The 24,635-nt window shown below is 41.0% G+C and overlaps 1 protein-coding gene across 2 annotated transcripts in view; it reads right to left on the bottom strand.

Annotated features, from left to right (window-relative positions):
• The window catches only part of LOC134570785 (LITAF domain-containing protein-like), a 37,741-nt gene extending 14,123 nt beyond the window's left edge, over positions 1-23,618 (bottom strand). For both annotated transcript variants that reach the window (XM_063428756.1, XM_063428758.1), the window contains exon 1: positions 23,546-23,618. The gene's annotated coding sequence lies outside the window, so the exon portion shown is untranslated. The remainder of the gene's footprint in view (positions 1-23,545) is intronic.
• Between the last annotated feature and the right edge of the window lie 1,017 nt (positions 23,619-24,635).

Here is a 24,635-nt window from a genome sequence, read left to right as displayed (position 1 = left end):
CTGTATTGAGTTCATGTTTTTGTACTGTGTAGTTTTTATCATGTTTAGATGATTTGACAGTTTTATATTGATTTCTAATCATGTATATATTCTATTTCAGAATCATGTTTCATGTAGATCCCTCACGTTTATGTTTGGTAAGTCTACAGTTTGAGTTTGGAAATTACCATATTTTTCTATCTTTTTTAGCTTGAAGTTCTCGTTTTGTTTCCCGTTTCCTGTTTGGATCAAGTGGGACATCGTTTATCTTACCTGGTCTTCGGTTGCGCAAGAAAGAGGGGGATTGTGGGAGACACAGGACTTATATAGCTACTTCCTCTGTTATGTGATTGGCTACTCGTTATGCCTGTACAGTTTTTTCTTTCATTTTGATAATATTTATATTCCTCTATCTTTGCTGCTGAGGAAATAAAGAAAGAGATATGCATAATACTCGCCTCCGTGTCTTTAATAAAATCATGACTTTACGTCATGTTACTAGTAAAATCTAGGAATTATTTCCCCCATAGTTTACCTTTTTACACTACACCTTTTAGAAGCAATAACAGCCTGTGCTAAAACAAATTAATCACCCCACCCATGCTTTCCTGCTATTGCTTATATTTATGATATTCTCGAAAGTTGTTTGATTAAAATTACGCAACACAATACAAAACGGAATGTTCAGTGTGTCGTGAGAGAAATTAGGACATATAATAAAACAGGTGTGTGTGGAGTTTATAATTAATCTCAGGGTGAGGAAGAGGACTAGTGGAAGATGTGGAAAATAAAAGCACGAGGAGTGTGAAGCAAATTTAAATGAGGATGTTTGAGATTACATAAAAGAGCAAGGTGTGTAACGCATTAGTAAAGAAAGCAGGTGTTTGTGTCAGAGTTCTGTTCATGTGACAATAAAAGATATATAAAGCCTGTAAGATATTAACTGTGTGTGTGACCTGAGTTAATATTTTATATATATATATATATATATATATATATATATATATATATATATATATATCTAAAGATGAAGGCCAGACAGTATAAATTATTGTGTGTTTATTATAGGCTGACTTGATATGAGGGCTAATTATTGGATGTAATTTACAAGTTATGAGGAGAGACTTATAATCAATGGGCAGGATTACAGATCACTCTCTGACTGGGTGAATTGTGATATTAATTGAATTAAGGAGATTGGGGGCAATAACGAGGTTATTCACTAAACTCTGAATTCACCTAGCCCAAGCTGGCAAACGTAATCTGCCCAGGGCATTCAGATACCATAATCTAGATATATTTATTTTATTTTTATAAGCTATAAAGCCTGGTTTTTGGTTTTCCGCATACAGATGAATATGCATGTCTACCATATTTCAGCCTGTCCGGAGACGACCAAGTTATTGAATATCTGAATTGTTTTGCTTGCCAGCAGCGCAGGCAGCCAGGAGACATATAGCTAAAAAAAAAAAGAAAAATTAAAACCCTCAGCAGAGCAAGGGTCCAGTAATGTGGTGGTTGCCACACTAAAAAGAATAATAACTAAAAATGTATAAAACATACAGGTGTTATAAGACTCATATGCAACTATTGAGAGAATCCTTTACACCAGGGGTGCCCAAAAGGTAGATCAACAGATGTTTTAAAATTACAGCTTCCATGATGAAGCTGGGGCTCTACCTTTTGGGCACTCTTGCTTTACATTAGCCTGATGTGTTGTGGGTGGAAGCATGTTCTCTAATAACCAATCACACTTCTGAGGGGAACTACTGTTAGGGGTATTAACTATATCTACATGACAGGACATCAGACACTTGGTATCCTCTGATATTACTGGGTGCCAGAGCCTTTCTATGCCAGGTTCACTTTAAGTTTCCTCTTATGGTCACCTTATGCTTCTAATGTCTTAAAGTACGACAGACAGCATTCTGAGTCATTGACACAATGACAAACTGCAACTGCAAGAGAGCTCTTCAAGTAGTCTGCACCTGGTATGGGAAAATTACCTAGTTTGAATGATTTCTTAAAGACAGATTTTGAAAAGTAAGTTGCTGGAATTTTGGAAATGGATCATTTTACTAGTGTGCATGCAATACAGTGTAAGGTTAAAAAATAAAAAAACTCATATATTGTGAGTTACTAGTGCAACCTAATGCATCCAACTCACTGCAAAGTGAGATTCGCCTGTGTTAATTGTTGCAAGTCTGCTTCATCAAATGGTAACAACCAAATACGTTTTCAAACAAATGTTATGTATATTTAGCTATTATGAAGTATTGTCTAGATATTCATGTTCAGCTATTGTGATGATATATAAATCCCTTGTAGCCAAGATAGCATTACAACTGCCAGCACACAATTGGAGTTAGCATTATACAATAAAGGCTCTGTTTAAAGGACCACTATTGTGCCAGGAAAACATACTCGTTTTCCTGGCACTATAGTGCCCTGAGGGTGCCCCCACCCTCAGGGACCCCTCCCGCCGGGCTCTGGGGAGAGTAAAGGGTTAAAACTTACCTTTATTCCAGCGCAGGGCGTGGAGCTCTCCTTCTCCTCTCCGCCTCCGATCCTCCCTTTCGGCTGAATGCGCATGCGCGGCAAGAGCTGCACACGCCTTCAGCCAGTCTCATAGGAAAGCGTTTACAATGCTTTCCTATGGACGCTTGCATGCTCTCACTGTGATTTTCACAGTGAGAATCACGCAAGCGCCTCTAGCGGCTGTCAGTAAGACAGCCACTACAGGATTTGGAGGCTGGATTAACCCTATTATAAACATAGCAGTTTCTCTGAAACTGCTATGTTTATAAAAAAAAAAAAGGGTTAATCCTAGAGGGACCTGGCACCCAGACCACTTCATTAAGCTGAAGTGGTCTGGGTGCCTAGAGTGATCCGTTAAGGCCTCTTGAATTACAAAGTGTTCATTTATTGCTGAGCATGAAGATTTGGTTTTTGGTGATATGGTTGTAGATGATATGGGTAAATAAGGGATTAAAGCAGTGTGTCTATTCCATTCAGAAAACTATTGCAAAAGAATTTCCCTTATTTATAATTCACCCAAAATATTGCTTTAATGCACTTGCTAAAGCCCTGCAAATATTTCTTGTGATCACCCTCATGAAAAATAAGGCTAGTGAATTTCACCGGGGAAAATGAATTTGCATACATAGTTCTCGCACGTGCATTAGGGTGTATAAATGATGGCATTAGGGTCATAGAGTCATACAAATTACATGTTGTCTTACATGTTACTCACTTGACAATAGTTTGTTGCAATAAAATGCAATATATAGCAGCAATAAAATGTACAATAAATATATATAACTGTGGGTGTAGAAACATAGAAACATAGAATGTGACAGCAGATAAGAACCATTCAGCCCATCTAGTCTGCCCAATTTTCTAAATACTCTCATAAGCCTTATGCCTATCCCACACATGCTTAAACTCCTCCACGGTGTTAACCTCTACCACTTCAGCTGGAAGGATATTCCATGCATCCACAACCCTCTAAGTAAAGTAATACTTCCTGATATTATTTTTAAACCTTTCCCCCTCTTATTTAGGACTATGTCCTCTTGTTGTGGCAGTATTGATTTCCGTTATGTATTTACATGTTTCTATTATATCCCCCCGTCTCGTCTTTCCTCTAAGTCAGTGGTTCCCAACCTTTTTTTTCTCTTGAGCACCACTTGGCAGCCCATTTCCAAAAATAGTACCTCTTATATTAGTGAAATAATTGTGATTATTATAGTTTCTGTTATTTCAAATGTATATGCATTTCTCTGTCCCATCTCCTCATTTTCTCTGTTCCAGGCTCCTTACAGTGCAGGTACACACATGTGAATACACAAACACACATAATGGCACACGTGCAGATACACAGATACAAATTATGATACACATACAGATACAGACACACAGATACAAACACTGACAAACATATAGATGTACAGACACACAGATACAAACAGTGACACATTCATACAGATACATAACACAGACACACTGACACACATAATAATAATAACAAAGTATTTAACCAGGAAAGGTACATTCAGATTACTCTGGTTTCCAAGTACGTCCTGGGGATGTTACCTTAGCCCAACATCCAGGGGTTGTTACTATCACCCAATTTAATGGTACTCATTTTATCTACCTCGGAAGGATGAAGGGCTGAGTCAACCCTGCCGGGATTTGAACCTGCGACCCAAGGGTTAGAACAGATTCTGCTGATGCATTAGCCCACTCAGCTATTTCACATGCAGATACATAGACACAGATACAAGAACTGAGATGCACATGCAAATGAAGAGACACACATACAGTTGAACAGACACAATAACATACATGCAGATGAACACACTGACATACATATAATTGCAAAGACAGACTTATACACGCACTAACACATATACAAATGTAAAGACACACAGGTACAAACACTGCCACACATGAAGACAAACAGGTGGCAACACTACTATACATACAGTTGAACCGACATGCTGATAAACACACTGCCACACATGCAGATACACAGATACAAACACTGCCACACATATACAGTCAGATACAGACACGCAGATACACATACAGATATAAACATTGACACACATACAGATGTACAGACACACATACACACTGCCACACATGCCACACATGCAGATGCATAGACACACAGATACAATCACTGACACACATACAGATACAAAAACACATGTGGACACACACACAAATACAGACATACAGATACAGACATACAGATACACACACTGACACACACATACAGACACATAGATACACACACATATGCATACAGATACAATGACATACACAGATACTGGCCCAAGAAATGTTTCTGCCTGGGTCCCCCAAAACAACGGCACCAAAACACGCCTATATTGATTATGTTTTATTATGATAATTAAAACCAAAATGAAATATATCATGATTCGATAAATACATTCCAGTAACATATTTAGATAATTGCACACTAAATTAAACGTCACAACATATATGCTTCTGCAGTGGTAATAAAATATTAGCTAAGTGCCATATATGTCAATCACTAACAATAACAAACCAAAAAGGAGTAAGTTAAGTTGTCATGTGGGATGTATGCCAGTAGTCTGTAGAAGTAGTGGTGTGTGTGCTGGGGATGTAGTGTGTCTGTGTGTGTGCTGGAGATGTACTGTGTGCTGGAGATATACTGTGTCTGTGTGTGCTGGGATTGGAATTCCTATGTACAGCACACTGTGTGCATCAGTGTTAATTTTGTCGATTAACCATTTTAGTCAGATTTTAGTCGACTACAATTTTTGAGATTCGGTCGACTAAAACTTGACTAAAACTAAAACAACTCAGATAACTAAAATATAACTAAAACTAAAATGGCTTTTTAGTAAAAAAAAAAACTGTTAAAAAAACATTGAAATTTGCCGCAAAAATTAACATGGGTGAGTAAGACACATGGAGGAGGGAAAAGAAGAAATTAGACACATGGGGACTGAGACAATGAGACACATGGGGGTTGGGGGGTGGCAAAATAGACAGAGGTTTTAATTAAACCCACTAGATTTTAGTCATGTCGACTAAAATCTACTGGAGATTTAGTCGACTAAAACTAGACTAAAACTAAAACAATTCAGATGACTAAAATATCACTAAAACTAAAATGGCTTTTAGGTCAGAAGACTATGACCTTAACTAAATTGAAATTTACCACCAAAATTAACACTGGTGTGCATTAAGGCTAATAATTACTTACCCTTTCAGTATCCGCGGTGTGGTGGATCCTAGCTGAAGTGGAGTCTGAATTGACTCCTTGCAGTTCCGCTCCTCTTGTCTACACCATTGCTGGCTAAGTCCGACTCCTGCACTCCTGCATGTCCCAACGCCTGTGCTAGCTATGTGGCCGTCACAGCACTCATAGCCAGACACAAAGTGGAGTTCTGATGCTCCTGGGAGCCAGCCCACAGCAACAGCCCTGCAGCAAATTTATGTAAGTTCCCACTGAAATTCCGGCACGCACAACTAGTAATCTCGGAGTGCCGTAACTTCAGTGGGAAACACTTGGTAACCCTGTGGACCCGACCAGCCCCAGATCAGCCTTCCTCCAAAGACTCCTAAGATTTTCCTTTTTTTTTCTTTTTGTTTTGAGCATCCTCCCAGCCTTTTACGGCATGTGAGCTGATCGGTGAAGACTGGGCTTTCCAGGCAAAGTGCCGCCTGGAGCCGTGTCCCCACTGGGACCAATGGATGGGCAGGCCCTAAAACATACAGACACACATACTGAAACACACACAGCTACACAGACATACAGATACACAGATACACTCACACACAGTTACTGACATGCAGATACACACACTGACCCACACACAGATGCACAGACATACAAATATGCACACTGATAAACAAACAGATAAACAAACCTACAGATATGCACACTGACACACAGAAATACAGATGCACACACTGTCATACACTCATGATATACAGACATACACACTGACACACACATACAGATACACACTAACATACACACAGGCAAACAGATACAGACTGACACATACACACACACTGACATACAAACATACAGATACGCACACTGACAAACACTCAGATACACAGACATACAGATACACACACTGACAGATACACAGACATACAGATACACACTGGAACATACACGCATAATACAGATACGCACATTGGCACACACATGCACAGACATACAGATATGCACATTGACACAAACACAGATACACACTGACACACATATACACAAAGATACAGACATACAGATGCAAACACTGACACACACAGATACACAGACATATAGATACACACACTGACCCATACACAGACATGCAGATGCAAACACTGACACACACAGATACACAGACATACAGATACACAGACCTCCAAATGCACACTGACAAACACACAGATACACAAACATACAGATATACACACTGACACACAGATATACAGACATACAGATACACACACACACTCACACAAAGATACAGACATACAGATACACAATAAGATACACACAGACATACAGATACCTAGACTGACACACACTGACACACAAACATACAGATACGCACACTGACAGATACACAGACATAAAGATACACACACTGACACACATACATACAGATACATACATTGACACACACATGCACAGACATACAGATATACAGATACGCACATTGACACATACAAACACACAGATATACAGATACACTAAAACACACACACATATACAGGTACACTGACACAAACACACACACACACAGATATACTGACACACAGATATACTGATACACTGACACACACACACAGATAAACTGCACAAACACTACATACATACCTCCACACACACACACATAGCTATACAGATACACTGACACACAGACACACACATATACAGATACACTGACACACACACACATATATACAGATACACTGACACACACAGATACACTGACACACACACACACACAGTAATGAAAGGAGGAGCACAACCAATAAAAATGCAATAAACTTGATTGTATAGGCACACATATAACAGGTATCAACAGAGACATCATAAAGTGTCAATATACTTATACATATCTGTCCAATATGTAAACAATGACTAGGACCAAAGAAAAAAAGATCAAAAACAGAAAAATTCTGATCTAAGTAATCAACAATATGTGGTATAACCACTGATACAACAGAGAAATGTTATGATACCTGTATAAAATAGTGAACCAAAAAATACATACCAAATACAAATCCTATCAAGAAACATGAGAAGAGGGTGAAGACGTCAAACACAAAAAAAAAGACGTCAAGCTATTTTGTGTTTGACGTCTTCACCCTCTTCTCATGTTTCTTGATAGGATTTGTATTTGGTATGTATTTTTTGGTCCACTATTTCCACTATACAGACCTTTATTCATTTCACTAATTTATGTCGCAGCCTTGTGCTGCAAGAGTTGAATAATTTCATTTACTTCATCTACACTTAAAACCCCATAATGACAAGGACAAGGAAAAAGTAGATTTATGACAACATTACAAATATATTAAAAATGAAAATAAAATATAGGCATATGTATTCGGACATGTATCTTAGTACTATATTAAAGTTCATTTACAGCTTCAAGCCTTTTTCAGCATGATGCACATGCGTGGCACTCCTGGGTTTAAGTAGTTTCCATCATTCATTAAGCTTGCTGAAAAGCTTTCTGTGTGAAGAACATGTCCTCTTTTTTGATTTTACAATATGTGCAAATAGGAATAGGTACTTTTTTTTTTAAATTAACCTAACTGAACCCCACCCCCCAACCTGTCCTGTTCCTTTCTGATTTCGTTAGCTCAGTGCAGCTAAACTCAAGAGGCAGCAATTGCTCAGAGCACCTATCTTGCAAAGACTTCTGAAACTTTATTTTAAAATAAATCCAAATGAAAAATGCATAATGAAATGCATGCACATTTTCCCTTGGCGCATATCTACTAAACAGTGATTTTTATTTATTTTGAATTTGGGTAGTGGGGTGTCTTTTTAGGACTCACCATTCCCATCATTATAGTACATTATCTTTGTATAACAACAATACTATGCCTCTTATTCCAATGTAACAAACAGTGGGATTAAACCCAATTATACTAAATGCATATTTCAGCACAGTAGATTTACTCCCTTTATATACTGACAATAATTCCTGTTCACTCTGATATGTACCTAATAAGAATCATATGGAGTCTGACAGAACAGGGGCATCCCCAAAAACAATTAACCCTTCATTATACTTCTCTCTTAGGCATAGATATATAGGTTGAGTTGCTTTTTCAGGAGCAGAAGAGGAGGGGGATAGGGTTGGGGAGAGAGACAGTGTATATAGAAAGAGCGTGAGGGCTATTATGGGGGAATGCCTTAGAGCATACCCACCCTATACACAGAGGTGTTTAAAAAAGAGAAGCTTAGGAACAAGGGCAGTATTCAACATGATAATAAGCCCAAACACACCTCCAAGACACTCACTATCTTGCTAACGTGATGTCGTCATGGAGGAGTGGAAGAGGACTCCAGTGGCAACCTGTGAAGCTCTAGTGAACTCCATGCTCATGAGGGTTAAGGCAGTGCTGAAAAATAATGGTGGCCACACAAAATATTAACACTTTGGGCCCAATTTGGACATTTCCACTTAGGGATGTACTCACTTTTTTTTGCCAACGGTTCAGACATTAATGGCTGTGTGTTGAGTTATTTTGAAGGGACAGCAAATTTACACTGTTATACAGAATGTACACTAACTACTTTACATTGTAGCAGAGTTAAATTTCTTCAGTGTTGTCACATAAAAATATATAATAAAATATTTACAAAAATGTGAGGGGTGTACTCACTTTTGTGAGATATTTTAATTATTAAACCATTAAACATGCAAAAATAGACAGTAGGTATCAAAGCGCTAGCATTACAACCCTTCAATCAAACACCAGCACTGCACACCTACATTTAAAAGCCAACACTACATACAAAGACAACACTGCATTCAAACGCAAACACTACACACAAGAACACCACCGTATTCTAATGGAAACAGTACATACAAATTTACATCTGTATGCACACAAATACGCTATACAAAAACATGCTTAAATTCAAACACACAAACATTGCTCAAAAATACAACCCTGCAAGCTGTGGAAAATGGTTGATTCACAGCTGGCATAGCATCGTTGGAGTTTTAAAACAGATTGGGGTCTACCTTTTTGCCACTATTGCACTAGAAGGCTGCCCCGAAAACTTTCTTGCATTAGGGCCCTCTGTAAATTAGTTCCAACACTGAGTACTATTAACAAGAACAAAAATTTCATTTTTTTCAGTACCAGATGTAGTGGTTAGGGTCATTGTTATGTTTGAAGGTAAACCTTTAGTCCAGTCTGAGGTCCTGACTCCTGTGCACCAGGTTTAAGGAAATCTCTGTATTCTTCTGTGTTCAACTTTCCCTCAATCCTGACCAGTTTCTCCGTCCATACCACTGAAAAACACCCCCAAAGCATAATGCTTCCATCATGACATGCCTATATGGTAGTTAATCCCAGCCACCCTGGGGACCAGCCATGCACTCTATCCTATCTAATTGTCTGTCACAGGTTTGTATGTTGGGGTATACAAACCTGACAACACAAGTTTGATAGTGGAGCCATGTTATTCTCTAACACACTGTGTACTACTCTGGAGCTCTAATATACTTATACACAGCGCACATTATGATGACAGTATATCCCTCTGCTAAAATACCTAAATCAATTTTCAACCCATTTATATTTTATAATACACTCCTGTTTAATTTACATCTTCATGATGCCCTTTAAATAACACCTCTCTCCTCATAAGGCACAACTCTTTGCCAATTAACTCGTCCTCTCCATTTTACTAATGTACGTTAATTTCTTTCTCTCCTCAATATATTCCCGTAACATTGTGCAAAAGGTTCTTTTTTTTTTCTTCTTTCTTAGTATTTTATATTCGCCTGACAGTTATTTTCATACTCTATATCATATTAAGATTAGATAAATTATTGACAATGTTGCCCTCATCACAATCGCACTGTTCTGATATTTTTCAACAACACTGTTACAATTATTGAATCTATGAAAAAAGGTCCCTCTACATTATGTTAAAGGGACAATATAAGTACCAAAACCACAGTATCTTAATCGAGATGTGTTAGTGTATATAGATCATGCCCCTGAAGTCTAACTGCTCGATTCTCTGCAATTTCAGAGCTGAATTACTTTTGTTTCTTATTACACAGCCCTAGCCATACCTCCCCTTGCTGTGACTCACAAAAAATAAAACAATGGTTTCAAATGGTTAGCATTTTATTAAACAATGTACAGAAGTGACAGGTAGATATGTTATCAGTAAAAAGCTCCACATCATGAACAAATTCATTAATAACAGAAATATTGTTTAACAAGATTATGCAAGCAACGTTGTGATTACGCTATAAACTTACATATACAAATATGTGCACACCTTTTGAAGAATGTCAATAACATTTATGTACATATGTGACGTGTTTTACACATAACTTAAAAGCACACTGTGACATGTTGCACAATATGAAATCATTAGCAGCTGGGAAAGAGGTCCAGTTTTGGAAGCCCACACAACCTATATACTGTAAGCGCGTTTGAGCAGGGTCCTCTTCAATCTATCGTTCCTGTAAGTTTGATTGTAATTATCCTATTTATAGTTAAATCCCCCCTCTAATAATATTGTAAAGCAGTACGGAATCTGTTGGCGCTATATAAATGGCAATCATTATATTAATTGCAAAAAGTTGGGCTACCTATATAAAAACTCACACCTATATGGTATCGTGATTGATACTAGCCCACAGGAGTGGGAGAGGGTAGGATACAGACAGAAAGACACACAAAATATTGATCACAGCATTCAAAAGCATATAATTTAAAGTGTGTGTGACTTTTCTATACAATTTGAATTCTTAAGCAATTGTAATGCAAACTATCAGTAAGAGCAAACATCATTGTGCTGTTCCATTACTAATAGCATATTGTCACCAGGGTTGAACAAAAAATGATGACAACAGGGGGCGGGGCCTGACTGCAGAGCTGGAAGGAAGCAAGCCTTAATAGCTCCAGCTATCTGAGACAGAAAAAGTTGAATTTCACAACTAAAACAGCGATTACTCGACGCAAACAGGCCACCAAGGGAGAGGTGACATCCAGGGGCACAGAATGATGCCACACAAGCAACATCCAAAGCAGCAAACACCTGGACCCATGGTGAGGCCTACCACCAGTATAGGCGCAGGAGGGACGGCCACCCTCACACTGCTGCAACTCGCCGAAAATCAGCACGAGAGCCCCTGTTCTCCCCCCTTTGGATCGGTGGGGGTTATCCCGGTCTACCCCCATAAGTCCTCCCTGTACAGCTATGATCAAGCAACAACACAGCAAAACCCCAAACAAACTCTCCATGTGGCTCACAAAATGGCCGGCTGCCCCACCGATGACACAAGCAAGGCAGAGCATGAGACGGAGCTCCGGCTAAACAAAATATTCCAAGCCTTCTGGCAGAAACTAGAGGCCCACATGAACCCCTCTCCGCCAGAGACTTTGTCCACGAACCTACCACACTGCTTGCCCTGAAGGGACAAGCGGCGGGACACCATGACCCACCTTAATAATACCATTACGGCAGACAAGCACCCACAAGGGGCCACCTCTGGAGCACGCTCCCGGAACCGGCCTAACAAAAAGCGCCGCAGACCTCCTCATCCTCGAGCCTGGGAGCAGCAGTAGCCGCGGCGGGGCGAGGCTGACCCGAGTCGGCCGGAGGGGCGGTCAAGTGCAAAGCCCAAACGTGCGGCAGAACACGGCAGTGTCAGGGTACCTGTGGTCTCTACCTCTGAAAGAGGTAGAGACTTAGCTGTTCCTCCATCCAGACGGCCTGATGGCTCCCTTCTCCACGGTCTATCCGGTCATGCAAGGCCGGCCGCGAGGGAGTGACTGCCTTTTACAGCATCTAGGCAGGAAGTTGTCATCAGGACACTCCTCCGGAACGACCTGTCACTCAATTGCTGCAGGACCAATCAGGACGCCTCGGAGGCGTGGTTAATGCTCTGAACAGGGTATTTAACAGAGCTTCTTTCATTAGCTCATTGCCCTGTCGTGGTTCTAGCTTGTTCTAGTCACTCAGTGCTTGTGTATTCTATTATCCCTTTTGGTTTTGACCCGGCTTGTTTACCTTACTCTGCTTATCTCTGTTACCCTTGATTCTGGTTGTCTCTCGCTTACCTGTCTTCTGTTACCCTCGACCTCGGCTTGTCTTTGACCATTCTATACTGTACTACTTACGTTAGTCCGGCCATTCTAAGGTCTGGTATACGTATCTGGCTACTGTTTGTACTCTGCGTGTTGGATCCCTGTCCCGATCCTGACATTACGACAGGGCCAATGGATCCTGCAAGTACAAACAGTCAGCTGGCTTCTCCTGATCCTAGGTTTGAAGCCATGGATCACAGAATGGATCAGATGGCGCTTGCGCTACAGGCTCTATTATCTCGTGCCAATAACCCACCAGAGGAGATACGTAATACCCCTGTTTCTCCTGTCGGTTCAGGTCTAGAGGTAGCCACAGTGGGTGCTTCTTCTCGCATTACCCCCCCAGTACGCTATGGTGGGGCTCCTGAGAAGTGTCGTGGTTTCTTAAACCAAATTAGTATCCACTTTGAATTGCAACCTCGCTCTTATCCTACAGATAGGGCAAAGGTAGGATTTATTATCACCCTACTTATTGAGAAAGCTCTGAGATGGGCCAACCCATTATGGGAGAACGATAACCCATTAGTTTATAACTATAACGCCTTTGTAGCTGCTTTTAGAAGAACATTTGACCCTCCAGGTAGAAAGGTTAATGCAGCCAGATTACTGTTGCGTCTGAAACAGGAGAACCGAACACTGGTGGATTATGCACTAGAGTTCAGGTCTCTGGCGTCAGAGGTCAAGTGGAATGAGCAGGCGTATATGGATGTATTTTTGAATGGCTTATCTGAAGTAATCCTTGATGAGGTTGCTACCAGAGAACTCCCCGAGAATTTAGAGGATTTAATTTCGTTCATCTCTCGTATAGATGAACGTTTAAGAGAGAGACAGAACACTCGAGAGAGGAACCGGAGACCTTCTTTTAGGTTAGCCCCCGCTTTTCCAAGTCCTGACTCCACGGTATCTTTGCTTCCTGAACCTATGCAGATAGGGTATACCCGCCTCTCTGAGGAGGAAAGACAGTACAGGAGAAGAGAGGGTTTGTGTATGTATTGTGGAGCTAAGGGTCATTTACTCTCGAACTGTTCAAACCGCCCGGGAAACGCTCGCACCTAAGTCTCTCTAGAGGACAGGCCTTGGGTGTTTCTATATTGTCCTCTACTCCTAATTATAAAGATCACAGGCTTCTGCTACCAGTTTCCTTAACTTGCGGGAGGGAAGAAGTAAGGGCTATGGCTTTGATAGATTCCGGTGCTGCTGAGAATTTTATCGACCAAGCCTTTGCTAGTAAAAACAATTTCCCATCCCAGCTAAGGGAGACACCCTTGGCCGTTGAGGCCATAGATGGTAGACCACTACTAGACCCTGTTATCTTTCGTGAGACCATACCCATTGATTTGAATGTTGGTATCCTACACGTGGAGAAGTTATCTCTTCTGCTCATTTCGTCTCCTTCCGTTCCCATAGTTCTGGGGTATCCATGGTTGAAAGAACATAACCCTATTATCGATTGGGAGTTAGGGGAGATACTCTCGTGGGGCCAGGGCTGCCAGGATCGGTGTTTGTGCAAGTTTTCTCCATTAGCTAATATTAACATACAGGAGAATCCTACTCAGTCCACAGAAAGACAAATACCAGACCTTTACCTAGACTTAAGGGCAGTGTTTGACAAAAAGAATGCCGATTCTTTGCCGCCACACAGGTCATTTGACTGCAAAATTAAGCTTCTACCCGGGACTATGCCTCCGAGGGGCCATGTATATCCTTTGTCTGTTCAGGAAAACTCGGTTCTAGAAGAGTATATTCAGGAGAATTTAGAAAAGGGATTCATCAGGAGGTCTTCTTCTCCGGCCGGGGCGGGGTTCTTTTTCATTAAGAAGAAGGATGGCACGCTGAGACCTTGTATCGATTACCGAGGCTTGAACAAAATAACTGTCAGAAATGCCTATCCTATCCCACTGATTACCGAGTTATTTGATCGTCTTAAGGGCTCCAAAATCTTCACCAAGTTAGATCTCAGAGGGGCTTACAATTTGGTGAGAATCCAGCAAGGTCACGAGTGGATGACGGCATTCAATACCCGGTATGGCCATTACGAATACACTGTTATGCCATTTGGACTATGCAATGCTCCTGCAGTATTTCAGGATTTGATTAATGAGGTTCTTAGGGAGTTTCAGCATGATTGTGTTATTGTTTACCTGGACGACATACTAATACACTCTAAGGAGATTGAGACTCACCATAGACAGGTCAGAAAGGTGTTACACAAACTTCTGCAACATGGTCTATACTGCAAGTTGTAGAAGTGCAGTTTTGATCAGTCTCAGGTAGACTTTCTTGGGTACGTGATTTCTGGGGAAGGTTTTAAAATGGATCCTGGTAAACTCCAATCTATTTTAGACTGGCCTTTGCCCAAAGGACTCAAGGCTATCCAAAGGTTTATTGGTTTTTCCAACTACTATAGGCGCTTCATTAAGGGTTACTCCTCTATCATTGCGCCTATTACCAATATGACCAAACAAGGGGCTGATACTAAGTTCTGGTCTGAGGAAGCTCTTGGTGCTTTTAAGACTCTCAAGGAACTTTTTGCCTCAGCTCCCATTCTAGTTCATCCTGATACGACTCTGCCTTTCTTGCTCGAGGTCGATGCTTCTGAGACAGGAGTTGGGGCTGTTCTGTCTCAAAGGTTAGGGGTGGATAAACCGTTACACCCTTGTGGTTTCTTCTCTAAAAAAAATTCTGGGCCTGAGAGCAGATATGACATTGGGGAGAGGGAACTGTTAGCGGTCATTAAGGCTTTAAAGGAGTGGAGACATTTACTGGAAGGGACACTACACCCTGTTACTATTCTAACGGATCATAAGAACTTGTCTTATATTGGGGAGGCTAAGCGCTTGTCCGCCAGGCAGGCTCGCTGGGCCTTGTTCCTCACTCACTTTAATTATGTACTTACGTATAGACCTGGTTCTAAGAACTCTAAAGCAGATGCTTTGTCTCGTCAATATGAACCATCCACTATAACTGAACCACTTCTGTCCTCCATAGTTCCTAAGGGGAATATCATCGCGAACACGAATCTCAGGATTCACTCTCCATTGCTTTCTGAGATCATGAAGTTTCAGCATTGGAAGGGTTATGGTCCTGAGGAGAGAAGTTGGGTACCTCAGGAGGAGGTGCATGCTCCCCGTCTCCGCAGGGCGTTTCACTCTCGATTCCCTTCTCGCCCTGGTGTATTCCGCCCGGTGGGTGTATCTGAGAGGGGGGGTACTGTCAGGGTACCTGTGGTCTCTACCTCTGAAAGAGGTAGAGACTTAGCTGTTCCTCCATCCAGACGGCCTGATGGCTCCCTTCTCCACGGTCTATCCAGTCATGCAAGGCCGGCCGCGAGGGAGTGACTGCCTTTTACAGCATCTAGGCAGGAAGTTGTCATCAGGACACTCCTCCGGAACGACCTGTCACTCAATTGCTGCAGGACCAATCAGGACGCCTCGGAGGCGTGGTTAATGCTCTGAACAGGGTATTTAACAGAGCTTCTTTCATTAGCTCATTGCCCTGTCGTGGTTCTAGCTTGTTCTAGTCACTCAGTGCTTGTGTATTCTATTATCCCTTTTGGTTTTGACCCGGCTTGTTTACCTTACTCTGCTTATCTCTGTTACCCTTGATTCGGCTTGTCTCTCGCTTACCTGTCTTCTGTTACCCTCGACCTCGGCTTGTCTTTGACCATTCTATACTGTACTACTTACGTTAGTCCGGCCATTCTAAGGTCTGGTATACGTATCTGGCTACTGTTTGTACTCTGCGTGTTGGATCCCTGTCCCGATCCTGACAGGCATGCCCTCCCAGAGTTCGGGCAGACCGCAACAGTGCCACGAGGCGTGCCAGGCAAAAGAACCCTCAGGAAGGATCTCAAGCTTCTCCCGGAGCGCACTCCTGCCCGGCACAGTAACACGAGCAGCATCGAGGCATCCAACAAGCCGACACATCGACACACTCTGGGTTCAGAGGTCCCAGGGAATAGCCTCACAGAAACCACCAAACCAGCAGTGCTCACTCCGCTTGCCTGTCTGTCTTCGGACAACAAGTCTCTCAAAGCTGGACTCAGAAGCACCCCAGCAGGGAATTGGCTGACCAGGGGGCAGAGCATTGCAAATTTCCTTGACTGGCATCATACCACTACCCCTACCGTTACTTGATGAGTATATTTCTGATGTTCTCCGTGGTTATATTCTCCCTTGAAGGGTACATTTATGACATACCCGGGGGCCCATTGGGGGGCTTTATCACAATGTGTAACGCTCACTGTACCAACGACTTTCTATTTACAGCCTGTTGATAACTCAATTCAGTTTATACAAATAGTATAAAATCGTTTAGACATAACTGCCCAGTTTTCTATGTTGTAGACAACCCAATGTAGTCAATGCATAACTGTTTAGACAAAGCTGACTAGCTTACTACACTGTCGATAACCCATTGCAGTTACTGTAAATAGTTTATAATTGATTAGACACGTGTGCCTAGCTTACTATGTTTCTTTTAAAACAAAATGTGCAAACCCTTCATGCCACTGTTTAGCCTATGTCTAAATATAAGAGCACACTGTTGTGGCGTCTGTCTATGCTTTGTAATCACCTGCACGTCAAAAATAAAGAATACAAAAAAAATAAAAAAAATGATGACAACAATACACACAGAACATGAATGTGTTCTTATTAACAATGGCTTAAAAGGCTTTAACTGATAGACATACATTCTCATTCTAGCTACTTCGGAATGGATGGAAAACCTCTCTAAAACCGGTTTGCCAGCATCTTGAATCTTGGGCTCCTGAAGATATACATTTTTAATTACAGATAATTTGTCATAGTCATCATTCTTGCAGGCAATAGAGTTGGCAGTTTTTTTACTGTTGTGGTGTAGACAGTGATTGTAGGACCTTCTGTCTCACCATTATAGCTGGCTTGGATTGTCCCTTTAATGTTTCATCTTGAAAGATTGTGAACATCAAAACAACTTGAGCTTATTATCCACTTAAGGACACATGACATGTATGACATGTCATGATTCCCTTTTATTCCAGAAGTTTGGTCCTTAAGGGATTAAAGCAGTTTTGGTGTATAGATTGTGTGCCTGTGGGGTCACTGGTGACTCCTCTGCCATTTAGAAGTTAAATAAATTTGTTTATTCTGCCCTAGTCACACCTCCCGCGGCTCTGACTCACACAGCCTCCATGAAAAAAAGGTTTAATTTTCAAACCAATCTTTCAACACAGTGTCTTTTACTTTATAACTTTCTATCTTCGTATCTGTTAATTGAACTTTAATCACACAAAGGAGGCTACTGAAGGATCTAGCAGGCAAATAACCATATCGGAAATAGGCATCTCTAACTTGCCTCCTTTGCTGTACTGCAAATGATCTCTTTCCATTCATTGAAGCCAAATTGGATTTGAGACCTTCCAGTTTTATTTTCTTTCAATTCCTTTTCTTTTTAATAGTTATCTTAACAGTTGTAATTTCACTGTTCACACATTTTAAAATTCGGCATACTTCCTGCTGTTTTAATTGCTGTGCTATTGAGCCATTACTGCATAATTCCTATGACAGTGGTTACACATGTTCTGGAGTAATTTCTCTGATTCCAACCAATGTTAAATCCACTATCGGATATTTAAACTCACATTATGAAATAATCATGGCCTTGTTGTGGTCTCTAGAGAGTTTGTTTTGTATTTGTGTTATTCTGGTGTTTTTTACTTTGGTCTCAGATCCTGACTTTGACGTTCTCTGTTACCCTTTATTTTAGCTTGTCATACTTATTTTGACCTTCTGTACTCCTTTTATCATATTCTCCTTCTGTTTGCAAGCTTTTTCTCTACTCTAGGCCACTCTAAATGCTGCTTATATACAATCCAGTCCCACAAGTTACCTTATTTTAGGAGCTCTGCATGCCAAGATCATTACATTTCCGGACAAAACTATGCTTGACTGTTCACTAACCTCAACCCTTACATATATTCTTTTAAATAACATCGTTACTGTCATATGTTTCCATCCACCCTCATTTACTTGATTTCTTGGTTGTCAGATGTCTTTTGCATGGGTGGGGGGCGTTACAGTGCCATTCCTATCTCCAAAGATTCACTAATGTCAGCTAGTTACATTGGCAATGTGTATATTTCTATATTTTTATATATTGCAATAACAGAGGCAACACTTATGTTCAGGGTGGAATAATACAAAACACTTTAAAGGACCACTCTAGGCACCCAGACCACTTCAGCTTAATGAAGTGGTCTGGGTGCCAGGTCCAGCTAGGGTTAACTAATTGTTTTATAAACATAGCAGTTTCAGAGAAACTGCTATGTTTATCAATTAGTTAAGCCTTCCCCCTAATCCTCTAGTGGCTGTCTCACTGACAGCCGCTAGAGGCGCTTGCGTGATTCTCACTGTGAAAATCACAGTGAGAGCACGCAAGCGTCCATAGGAAAGCATTATGAATGCTTTCCTATGTGACCGGCTGAATGCGCGCGCAGCTCTTGCCGCGCGTGCGCATTCAGCCGACGGGGAGGAACGGAGGCGGAGAGGAGGAGGAGAGCTCCCCGCCCAGCGCTGGAAAAAGGTAAGTTTTTACCCCTTTCCCCTTTCCAGAGCCGGGCGGGAGTGGGTCCCTGAGGGTGGGGGCACCCTCAGGGCACTCTAGTGCCAGGAAAACGAGTATGCTTTCCTGGCACTAGAGTGGTCCTTTAATGCAATTTTAATACACTGACAAACCTTTAACATCTCTAGAGTAAACTTGTAGTGACACAGACAAAATAATATATGAAATATAATAGCACAGAGGAACAGATATCCACTACTCAAATACTATAAAATATGACTTTGTAATAGGGTGGGTAAGTAAAGAACACACAAACACTGAAACTAAAAGCCTTTCAAAAGTCACCTTATACAAATATTTGAACTAGACAATTTGTATATTCAGAAATTTGAATCCATCATGCTCACAGCAAAGCCTAAAAGGATCCTATAATGCCAGGAAAACAAACCCGTTTTCCTGGCTATATAAGGTTAATATGTCCCCTCCCCCCCTCACTCGGGGCACCCTTACCGCTGGGCTGAAGGGGTTTAAAACCCTTCAGCTACTTACCTTAATCCAGCGCTGGGTTCCCTCTGCGCTGATGACCTCTCCTCCCCCTGCCGATGTCAGCTCCCGAGTGGAGCCAAATGCAAATGCGCGCGCATTCAAACCGCCCATAGGAAAGCTTTCCTATGGGGATCTTATTTGACGCTGGACTCCGTGAGGACGTCCAGCATCATTTCAGTGCAATTTATTCACTGAAAATCGCGGAAGCGGCCTCTAGTGTCTGTCAGGGAAAAAGCCACTAGAGGCTGGATTATCCCCTCAATTTAAACATAGCAGTTCCTCTGAAAATGCTATGTTTTCAGCTGCACGGTTAAAACTAGGGGGACCTGGCACTCAGACCACTTCATTGAGCTGAAGTGGTCTGGGTGCCTATAGTGGTCATTTAAGGCTGGTTACACTGTTAGAAAGGTGTCCTGTTACATAGTCAATGACCTTAAGATACTATAGCATAATGATTTCCTATACAAAGGTAATGGGTTCACTATACATAAGTATTTCAGCTAGAGATTATATAATACAATACCTAGTTTATAGGTATTCTGAATACAATGGTATAATATACTGTTATTCACATAAATTAGCATTGCTTGTGCCAGTAAACCTTAGCAACAAGTTTCTGTTTTAATATGGTGTATAGAAATGTAGTTGTTGTTAAAGGGAAACTCCAGTGTCGGGAAAACAATCTGTTTTCCTGGCATTGCAGATCCCCTCTCCCTCCCACCTCCCAATCCCCGGTTGCTGAAGGGGTGAAAACCCCTTCAGTCACTTACCTGAGGCAGCGACATGTCCCACTTCTTCCTCTGCCGCTGCTCCTCCTCTGCATTACATCGTCCGGTGGGCGAGACTGATTCCGTCCACCGGCCGGAGAGACATAATGCGCATGCGCGGCAATGCCGCGCATGCGCATTAGAGCTCCCCATAGGAAAGCATTGAAAATGCTTTTCAATGCTTTCCTATGGGGAATTGAGCGACGCTGGAGGTCCTCACATAGAGTGAGGACGTCCAGCGACGCTCTAGCACAGGTTTTCTGTGCTATGAAGCTGGTGATTGTCTACAGGGAGTTAACCCTGCAAGGTAATTATTGTAGTTTATTAAAAAACTGCAATAATTACACTTGCAGGGTTAAGGGTAGTGGGAGTTGGCACCCAGACCACTCCAATGGGCAGAAGTGGTCTGCGTGCCTGGAGTGTCCCTTTAAGCTCTTAACACCATGCTAGTGTTGAGTTTTTTGGTTTAGCGGTAGCTGGTAATGAATCTCGACAGGGCTGTAAAGCAGTTGGCAAGCAAGGTGGCTCCCAGAGAAAATAATGAGAGTTGTTAGCAACTACTTAGCACCTGTATTTCCTTAGTGGTTGCCAGTAATGTCTTGTTGCTACTGTTAATATAGTTCAGTCAGTAACTAGCTGCTATGCGCTAATAGTAGTGGTATGCAATTTTGTCTCCATACTGCCTTCCTCTAATAAAAATAGCTCTTTTTAGTGGATCTTGTGACCAGGCCCAAAGACCATGTGCAGGCCTTCAAAAGGCTGTGGCACAGGAGCTTCAGCCTCTGGCCATGGACTATGCTACCAGCGGAGGCCTGAAGCTGTGCTGGGCAAAACATCATTATTAATATAAAATATATATATAATTATAAGTAAAAAAAAAAAAAAGTTATAAAGAAGTGCTGATTTCCCCCCTCCCTGAGCCTTACTTTAAGCAAGGGAGGGAGGAATCGTTATTCCTAGTGATCTGGTAGGAGAATGTGCTTGTCTGCAGTTGGGATCTCTGTGATACAGGCTGCCGGTGCCCACCCGTCTCTGCTCCCTCCTACACCCATTCCTCTGCTGAATTCTGCTGTTAGCATTAGATATATAGTATGGCCCTTAGCCCATCTCCACCCAATGGGCCAATGTGGGGGAAATGGTTCAAAAAAATTAGAGACCAAATCTCCAATCACAAATCCACAATTAAAACAGGCAAGATTAACTTGCAAGTACCAAAACATTTTTTTGAAGCATGTCATAGTGTCGCAAAACTGCGGTTTCAAGTATTAGAGTGGGTTCCATCCCAAGTATAGGTGGAATAGAGTAAAAATATTAAAGAGAATATAATTTTGGAGGAGGGAATTTAACTCTCTTGAACCATCTGGCATGAATAGGGCTTATGATTTGAGTATGTTTCTTTTATTATTTATTTTTCTTTTATTTAACTTTACAGATTAGACCACTGCATATAACACAAGGGAGCTTGTATTTATGGCTTACATTGGGAATCTACTTTGGTTGCACTCTATTCATTAGCACTTTGTTTATGTATTGCACATGTATCATGTGACTGAGTTCAGATGTTTTATCACATGATTTAGTATATGATTGTGCTGTTAGGTCTAACCACATGATCTAATATGCACTTGAATGCTTGCTTGTTAAGATAATTGAGGGGGACACTCCACCCCTTATAAGAATAAGAGGTCTATTTATGCCTACACTTTTTCAAGTTACCACCAGATTTGAGAAAGGTCCTGCATGGACCCTTTCTTCGGCACTTTAAATAAGGATTTGTGTATTTAAAGGTTTGTGCTGGACATTTTTAGTTTCCTCTATTACTGTTTGCTGTGGGCATGGCCAGGGTTCATGCAGCCTAAGTTGACCAGAATCTTCATTTTTATTTCTATATTTTATCCAGTTTATACAGTTTTTCTCTTATTCCCTCACGTCTGCTCTCCTGCACATGTCAGATGTCTTTTGTTTTTTTTTACACTTATGTTGGCTGTATGTTTTTTCTTCTATCTTTCTCTTACTGTATCTCTGTTATTCTTCACTTGCATTCCCGTTGACACTATCTCCTCCTATCTCTGCTATCCTTCCCTATATGGTGACTTTTGCCCAACTCTCACTCCCACTGTTTTTTGTCATAGTTTCATTTCCAAGTATCTTTTCCCTTTATTCTCACCCTCCCCCCCCCCCCACCCCCCCCCCCCCCCCACCCCCCATATCTAAAGCTTGCTGCCTGCCTTTAATTCAACTTATGCCTTCTCTCTCTCACTAACATATATTATGTTCTGCCTCCTATATAGTCTGTCTCCTCTCTCTCTCTTTATCTCCCAGATGCTATCTATCTGTGTTTCTTGCATGTCTGCTTTATTTTCAGTCCCTTACTTTCTTTGCATCACTTTAACTCCCTTTCACATCCACTGTCTTTCCCCAACTCCCTCCAATATCTGATGTTTATATTACTTCCTGCATTCATCCTATCTGACTTCACAGTAATGATGTTAACAGCCCCCTTTAGCACTCAGTATCCTAGACAGCTACCAAATTTGTCTAAACTATCAGTAAAGTATATATATGTAAAGAATAAAATGGCAAATTATCTGTCAGTAAAATGACACATCTGTGTAAGCAACTGAAGAAAGTAATATGCTTCTCTATTAATTTTAAGATTAATTTCTGGGAACTTAAAAGCAAATCTGCTATATATGTTGGAAAATAATTATGTTTAAAAAAAATTTTTATTTCAGTTTAAATATAGGACATTTTTCAAAATAACAAAAAGTAACACTTTCTCATTAAGTTATTATGGCACTAACTTTAAAAAAAGTAGTTATTCAAACAAGAGTCTGCCTTACCTGATCGTTTCCCTTGGACTCAGTAGCACTGAAATGACTCAGATGATTTGTAAGTAGCTTGTTGTAGTTATTAAACTAGAGGAGGAGTTCTTTTGTAGGCATTGATTTAGTTATTGTTTATTTCACAATCTTGGAAACTGTGATTCACATGAATGTACGTGTAGTTTACAGTGATTATGCAACTGATAAACCAGCTTGTCATGTACAATGTAACAGTTTTAGGACAACTTAGATTTATTGATACGTAAATGTTATGGTGGTGCAATGTCCCTTGTCTTCATAGGCTATTTACATTGCCATTTAGTCCATTAATTTGATATTTTCCAGGCTTTTATAGTTAAATTGCTTGTATGTCATCTCGTGGGAATTGTTGCCTCATTTATAGCTTGTCTTATAACATCATAAAATTCTTCAAGACGTTATTGCGACACTGACTAGTGTTTTCTTTAGCTGAGTAAGTAAACCAACGTATCTAAAACCATGTACAGAATATAACAGAGGTAGGCCTTGACACAAGGGGGAAACAAATTCTTAATAAAAAAAAAAAAAAAACATAATTAATTCATGAGAATGCTAAAACTTATAGAGCACTTCCTTTACTGTGCAAATATAATAGCAACAAAATATAAAATGACAGCTCCATGTGGCAGAACCGCTGCCTGTTTGTGGGTTTTCCCTCTCTTTTACATGTGTTTCCCTGTATGTTCGTTTATTGTGCCTGATCCCCGTTCGGGAGTATTTCCACAAAGGGAATTAATTTACCTCCCGAATGGGGACCACCGCAATCCCTCATTTAGAATATTAGGTTAAAATGTTCCCACCTCTCAACCTACCGTATATACTCGAGTATAAGTCGAGTTTTTCTGCACATTTTTTGTGCTGAAAAACCCCAACTCGACTTATACTCGAGTTAATGTCTGTATTATGGCAATTTACATTGCCATAATACATTATGCTCCCAGTGTAAGTCTCGCAAGAGCCCCGGGGTCAGAGCGCGGCTCTCGCGAGACTTACACTGGGACTTGCAGAGGGAGCTGACCGGACCGGCGCGGAGGAGAAGGGAGCTGACAGGAGCTGCAGGAGAGGTAAG

This window comes from Pelobates fuscus, chromosome 8 (assembly GCF_036172605.1).
Source record: "Pelobates fuscus isolate aPelFus1 chromosome 8, aPelFus1.pri, whole genome shotgun sequence".
NCBI lineage: Eukaryota > Metazoa > Chordata > Amphibia > Anura > Pelobatidae > Pelobates > Pelobates fuscus.
Note: the sequence above shows the minus strand (reverse complement) of the source record. Positions and strands in the feature narration are given on the sequence as shown.